Source organism: Rhynchophorus ferrugineus, unplaced genomic scaffold, assembly GCF_030347505.1.
Source record: "Rhynchophorus ferrugineus isolate W39M unplaced genomic scaffold, kcgeb_rfMv2 rfM2, whole genome shotgun sequence".
In the NCBI taxonomy this organism is placed as follows: domain Eukaryota; kingdom Metazoa; phylum Arthropoda; class Insecta; order Coleoptera; family Curculionidae; genus Rhynchophorus; species Rhynchophorus ferrugineus.
The window spans coordinates 20694223-20702190 of NW_027472581.1; the positions used below are offsets into that span (position 1 = coordinate 20694223).

The 7968-nt window shown below is 32.1% G+C and overlaps 1 long non-coding RNA gene across 1 annotated transcript; it reads left to right on the plus strand.

Annotated features, from left to right (window-relative positions):
* Nucleotides 1–1251: 1251 nt before the first annotated feature.
* Nucleotides 1252–1875, plus strand: LOC143190591 (uncharacterized). The gene is made up of 2 exons (XR_013004285.1): nt 1252–1424; nt 1475–1875. It is a non-coding gene; the product is annotated as an uncharacterized LOC143190591 (long non-coding RNA).
* The last annotated feature ends 6093 nt before the right edge of the window (nt 1876–7968 follow it).

A 7968-nucleotide genomic window follows, 5' to 3' on the forward strand; every position in this document is an offset into this window, starting at 1 on the left:
TTCTTGTATTATCCTTCAACTGTTTTTACTATTGATTTTTTAATGGTCTATTGATGAACATAATTATATAGTAGATGGTAATTCTCAATTTATGTCGTTTATTTTCGAACTAGCTGCTTTAAAATAATCAAATAACACATTATCAAACCAGATGAGTACAAAGAACGTATAATTTAGCGGTAACTGTATTACGATCATATAATTTAATATAAATAACTATAGTCAATTCAAAACAGTAGGGACACGTGTATCTAAAGTTGTAATTTCGTTTTACAGTCAGACAATATGATTCTTCTCATTTTATTCTATTTAAAAAAAGATAGAATGCTATTAAAGATGTTTGATCCTGTAACCGGATGAGCTTGCAAAATTGGTCCGTTTGTCAAAGGTCTGCAAAAATTTTCACAATATTATAATTACGGGTTATGAACCGGCAAACGCTTTGTATTAATAAATTGCAAATCGCCGCGAATTTTATTGAAAATATTGTTTTATTCGTTGCAGCTGCACTGAATATTAGTACGGAAACGGTCACCAAAATATCTCAAAAAATAAAGTACAATATAACCTTCAATTCACCAGAAAGAAGCGGTGTTTATGCGAGACAGGTGACGAATCAAGATCAGCTTGTTGTTACCTGTATCAGAGATCAAATATACGAAATGTAAAATACAGTAAGTAGTTTGTTCAATTGAAACATAATTTAATACAGTTATTTCAGAGAAAATTGTTAGTATGCAAAGTACCCATAAAAACCAAAACATATTGACTATTTGAGGGATGTAGAACATCCCTTCATACATTGTTAGGTAATATAGGATTTAAGTGGCAGTATTAAAGATGACCCACGAAAGGCTTTAATGGAACTTCCAGAGATTGCTTTTAAAATAATACAAGTTTTAAAAACATATAACAAACACAAGGAAGAATTATTATATCAGTTTGTATATTTAAATGAGACATAAATGTTTTGGAATGATACATTGGGTCACTTATGACAAGATGATAATAAATATAGTGTAAAGACAGGACTATCAACAAAAGTTGATGGAAAAAGGTAAACGTTGGAATATCTATCGATTAGGTTTTGATAGTCATAACAATTATTAATTATTCATTGCAGGCATATAGTTCTTAAGCTGGAAAGAGGAATGCTTTTATTCCTGGTGCAGAATTAGTATTTTCCTTTAAGTCCAAGGGTGACTGCTATGGAGAAATGAGCCATAACTTGTTTTTGCTGTAGTTTGAAAGTAAGCTTTTAAAAAACTTGAGGAAGTCATCATTTATTGTTATGTTCAATACAAACATCAAAAAATCCCAAGAAGTACATCAACAAAGGCTCCAATTAAGGAATGGCTTAAAGTACATAAAATAAGTTTCAAGGAAATCATGTTAAAGAATGAACTATTTCAAATTGTTACTCGGTAAATATATATGAAATAATTAAATGCATTTTACGTAATTTACTTTTTAGAAATAATCCTGAGAACAGATACATGCTAGATCAGATTACGGAATGTTATGGCCACAGAGTATTATGTCTTCCTCCCTATCACTGCAAATTTAATCCAATTGAGTTAATATGGGGTCTTGCAATAAGACATTCAGGTCGAGAAGGATATTCAAACCAGAACTGGCTGGATTTATGGAAAGAGGCGTTGTCGCAAATAATACCTTCGGTTTGTGTGAGCTCGATCAGACACATTGAAGAAGAAATTGACAAATAGTAGAACCGTGAGCAAGTTTTTGATAGAATGGACATAAACAGCTTAGTTATTAACTTGACTAGCGTTTTTGAAAATGACAATGATTGCATAAAATTTAATAAATGTTGGTTTATGATTCAACGCTAACAATTACCAAGACAGGGTGATGAAAGAGGAAACAACTAATGGTCAGTATACAATTAATATACTTTAATTGTAGGAAATTGTATTATAGAATGTGAAAGCTTTATGAGCATGTGTGGTATTGTTCAGGATATCCATGAACATTTGTTAACATGTATGAGAAGATAAATAATACTAACTGTTTTGCAGATATGGCAATTGCATTAAGGAGAATGCAGTGATTAAATGTAGCTGTACGCAGGTAGTAACAGGACAAACTGAAGAGATAATGTAGTAATATCATGATGACTTTAGAAGGATACATTGCATCGAAAGAAACAAGAACTAAGCGTAAAACATAAATATGCTCTGTAATGAATGTAAAATATATTACTTAGATGTACAATTGTTAACTGGGTAAATTAGGCCCTCGGGGGATACCACTACATAAAAAAAAACGCGCCTAGAAGCCTACCTGTACTAGTGTGGAAAAAAGTTCAATGTATATATAATAAAACAACTTTAACCTATAAATGATTGTGGCTTTATAGTTAATTGTAGTGTAAAGTTCTTGGATAATATATGCATTAGATGTACTATAATGTTAAAATAAGTTATAATATATAACATTTTTGTTTCATTATTTTATTTATATTAAAATTTTTTTATATGCCAGAGCCAAAATGTATTAAAACTTAGTTGATACGGCAACATTGGGACGCTTTAACAGATCAGCCGTGTCACTATTGTTTTGAGTGGATTGAATCAGCTGATATTGGAAAATTACATTTTGGACAAGGAATTGTTGAGAGTTTGAATTTATTACATAATAGTTGAAAATCTTGTATACAAAATTAACTACTATTTGTCAGTTTTCCTAAAACTCAAAATAGGCTTGAGTAACTTGGATATTTTCTTTGTTTTCAACAGTTTAAATCCCAAAGAAAAGTTAGCAATCGATTTTTTTAAATGGAAATGCATAATTTTGTATGGAAATCCGTACTTTTCAATAGATGGCATTCGTGGAGGACCTGTCTTCTAACTGACATGCTAGACAAAACTGTCATTTCTTCCATCCTCACTTTGTATTGCTATCGATAAATAGCGTTCATGGCAGATCTCTCGTCTAACTGTTTCCACTCTATTTATATTGACTTTGTAGGTTTAGACATTTTAGAACCATAAATTTTAATGTAACTCTAAGATATAATTATAAGCTTTTCAAATTTGCAGATTTTATTTTATGTTGTGCGGATGGAAACATCAAATTGCCACAATTCATTCCACCACCAGATCCATTCGGCCCATTAATCAAACCGTACACGATGCCGGCAGTGTAACCGATCTTAAAGCATTAAAGTTGGAAAATTGATTAGCACTGATAGTTGATGATCAAATAGTAGGTGATGGGTGACCGTGTCTTTTAGTCTAAAATATATGTAAAGAAATAGAACTTTACTGCGCTTTATTAAAAAATATTGTTAAAAATAATCTTATCATTTTATACAAATTACTACATTCATACCTTTTTACTACTTTTGTGTTATGAAATACTAATACGAGAAAGAACAAAATAAGTACAATTAATTTTAGTTTTTGTAGAGCAGGAAAAATTTTATAATGATTTGGGGCGTACGGTTGAAGTTGCGTTAGCAAAAACACCAAATTGACCTAAGAACTTCTACCCCATCAAGCATATTCTCAGGGTTTAGCTCCCTGCTACTATTTCCTGGTTTTATACCTAAAAAAAATAGCTTCATGGTAAGGCATCATGGTCAAATGAAGAGGTCATTTCTGAAAGATAGCAATATTAGCGTTTTGGGACACCTTATTATTGAAAAAAACTGAATTAAATGTATTTAATTTGTTAATATGTTCGGTTTAATTCACTTTATTTTCAATATATTCGACCTTTATCTAAAATCTAAAAAAAGTCGAATGGTGATTGAATACATGGCCAATCAAAGTAAATAATACGAAGTCTATCCATGAATGAATAAAAATAAATGAATAATTATGAACGTGTGCAAGCAGACAATGTTAAATATATGGGAATGCATTTTATTGACGCTTTTTATCGAAAACATATAAAGTGACAAAACGCAAACACCTTGGGTTACTTGGTTAAACTATACCAAATATATTAGCTATATATAGGGCGTAAATCTAAATTATCCTTAGATAGCAAGGTTTTGCTGTATAAGTTAATAAATACTTGTACCTATAGTATTGAACTGTGGGGTACTACTAGTAAATATAAGATAGCTATCCATTAGAGGTTGCAGAATAAAGTGTCGCCAGACAGTTAAAGTGCGCGATGACAGTGAAGTGCGTAGGTTCAAACGCATACTAATATACGATGTGATTAAAAGATACCTAGAGTGAGAACTAATAATCTCTAGAATAATTTAGAATAGTCTTTAGAATAACTTAGTATATACTTGAAAATAAGCTAGAATAGTCTTTATAATAAGATTTACATTAAAGGTTTGTTCAGCAGATCATTTACTGAAGCGATCTTCTACATGTCAGTATCGTTACATTGTATAACGGAAATCATAAAAAAGTACTTATTGCCCAATACCAAGAGATTAATTTTTTTTAATATTCGAAATTATACCATATTTAAACAAAAAATATAAAACTGATGAAATCGAAGTAGTTTCCTTTTTTTCCTGACTTGAGTCGAGGAACTTTAGGGTTGAAAAGATAACGACGTTAATGTTTCTGCGGTAAGTCGGTGCAAGGCTTTAAAAAAGATTTAATAGTGATGTTATTGAAAGTTTTTTTCTTGCGGTATTCCTCTGGGTCTAGTAGAGTAATCAGATACCTTTTTATTGTTAAACTCGAGCGATAACGGTAAGGAATACGCATTTTCTAATGACGTAGCGTTCGGTTAGAGCGAGCGCGGGAGTGATTCGGCTGCTTAATAGCTCCGTTGGGTTCCAGTTAAAGCATAGCTACGGTGTAAACGACCTCATAAAACCAATCGGGCCTTAGGTAATATTATCCGCCTTGCACTTTTGTAAACAATCTCTCTTTTTATGGCGGGGGGGAATGTATGAAACCGCCATAACAACTTGAGGGCTAGTTTTACCAACTGTTAAACGGAATTAAAATAAACATTCTCTTTTATTTTATACTTCACATATTTTTACAGACTGTTTTTTTTTCACAGATGCATTTAGTTTAAAGATGTTATCATATTACTATCGAAAAATAATAAGACTAAAAAACATACGTGTTACTTATCTAATAGAAAGATTGTTTACCAAAAACTTGTTGTATTCCAGTTAAGAATATAAAAATATCTAAGATTCATGTATATTTAATGAATTAAAATTAAAATAGTTTGTATTTAGGGAAGACCCAAATTTTAGGTGCCTAATTAGGTGACTATAGTCCTTCCAACTTCAGTTCAGTTTTGGTTTATTTTGACTCATAAGACAGACATAAAAAAATACCAAAGTTAATGAGACAATGAAAAGTACTTAAACTAAGTTAATTAAATAGCCACAATAGCTATTTTGTACCAACTCAGCTCGAAGAATAAAGTCATGCCTGTTTCGAACATGAACAATAATATGTCTGCAATGAATTATTAAAAAATATTATAAGTAACAAAACCTATGTTATTCTAACATTTACCTTTTCCCAATAACTTTTGCTGTCTTTACACTCTTTATTAGCGTTATTCCAAGGTTGGCCAAATGTTCAATTTTGAAATATCCATGTTTCGTCTGAATACATAAATTAAAGTAATAAATCTTCCTTAATTTTATTATATGCTTTTAAAAAGGTGTTCTTATAAAAACAATGGCTAATGTTCCATTAGACTTCTTCGTGGGTAATATTTGCACCACTTAAGTCCTATATTTTCTGACACTGTGTGACGAGTCCAGAGTAAGAGTTTCATATCCTTAAGTTTTTATTGTTACTGTATTATTGTTGTTATTGTATTAAATAACATTTATGCTATGTTTTTATACATTTCGTAAGTTTAACCTCGAATAGACTAACATCATTGTGATGTTGATTCATCACCTGTTTTGTCTCTGTTCCCTCTCTTTTTAACTATAGTGATGCTAGTTGGTAAAATGAAAAGAAATAATCCACTCGGAGATACAAGCGAATCTTAGGTTTTTACACACTATTTTATTGGATGGAATATAGGTAACTACAAAGCATAAAACTATGAGGAAATTAAGAAAAAAATTGACATTCCTGAAACCTCTAGGAGAAAAATGACTATAAAGTATTTCATCACAGTCACCTAAATACATTTTCTGAGAATCTGCAGAGAAACAGGAATTCACAGGAGCGCGCTTCAATCAGGATATAACGTAGAAAAGGAATGATGAAAGAAACATATCTAGATAGATGGGACCGTTACATGACCGCAGAGAGGTGCTGCTGTTTAAAAAAATAATACTATATATTTATTTAGAGAGCCACTATTACAAAAACATCCATAGCTCGGTGAATTATTGACATAAATATCGCTTTTAAGGGAGGTATAACCATCGTTGACAATAACTAAGGGTCTTTTCTCTTCTTCTTCTATATAATATTTTCGTCATGTTCTTTCTCACTATAGATTTTTTATATATATAGCTCGCCTTGTTAATTTGCATCATATACCAAAGCGTTACAATTTATCTGATGGCCTTTTTCTCGTAAACAGATAACTGCTTTTTAAAACGTGAGCCAATTATTTACAACCCGGACAGATAGCGGTTGCGGCCAACTTTTTTCCTGCCGAATACGGTATGTCCTAATAATAAAACGAGAATGTTCCAGAATTCTCGTTTCAAATCTATGTAATGGATTTTCGCTGATATGATAGGGCTTTATTTCCTTTTGTTTCGGTTATCCATTTCTATTCCGTGGAGCATTGCTCGCGAAATATTGCCTTTTAAATTTTGATAAATGTACACTGATGTTTGGTGATTTCGCTGATTATTGTTGGGTGTAATAGTTTTTTTTTGTCGGAGGGGAAATTTTGGTTTCAACAGGAGTTCGGAGTTGTGAGGATACTTTGGTGTTTCGCCGAATGTGAGATAAATGGTCTCAATAAATCATTATTTTTATTACCGCTAAAAACAATCAAACTTTAGGAATACAGACACATTTTGTCTTTTTTGTGAGGAATTGAATATTTATTGAAAAAAAGTCAAACCTTGTAGTAAATTATTTGTTATTTATACCTTATTATTATTTATACCTTTTGTAATGGTTCAGATTATATATTCAGTTATTTTTATATATTGTTAATAATCATAGAGATGCTCGAGAGAATTTAATACGTAGATTAAAACTCTTCTTTAAACCATTACATCAAAGCAAATGTGAACAGTTAATTAGGATAATGACTAATTAGGGCGATACAGGATAAACGATATAGGATAAACATGTAAATATTGTACGAAGTGGTACCGAGGTCGTGGTGTCGTTGACGTTTTTTTTTCTTATTTGATATTGATCAGTTAAAGCCAAATGGTATTTTGCTGATGCCGCTTCGAGATAGAGATATTTATAGAGACAGAAACCTTGGGATACGACTGGGATTGTCGTAATTGGTTGAGCTACCGGAGTTTGTGGATAAGTAGGGATTTGATCAAGTTATTTACATGTTCTAAGGCGCCTAGGAAGAACCTTACACTGAGCATATTCGCAAGACTATTCAAAAACGGGATGCTTGATTCGAGGTGAGTGTTCACGTTCCTCATAAACCTTGGGACATTGAGTAACGCGCGGAGTTTTTTTGACTGGAATACTTGTAGTAGTGTAAGTTGTCTCTCAGACACATACCTGTACTACACCTGTGCTCCGTAGAGGCAGACAGAACGGACCAGCATCTTAGAGAGAGTCGCTTTCTGGGGAATTGGGAGAATGCAGTCGATGTTTCAGAAGCGCCCTTTTGTACTCCACGCCAATGATGGAAAGAGTAGGTAGTTAGGCCACACTCACCGACTTTTGATCTGTTACACTACTGCAATACATCTTAAAGTCATACTTAATTATAGGGGTCATTTGGTTCTATCGGCTGATATACTACACCTACACCACCATATGCATAGTAAGACTTTATAGCCGTGAATATTCCACTTCCGCAAAACGCAATAGAAAGAAACTTCTT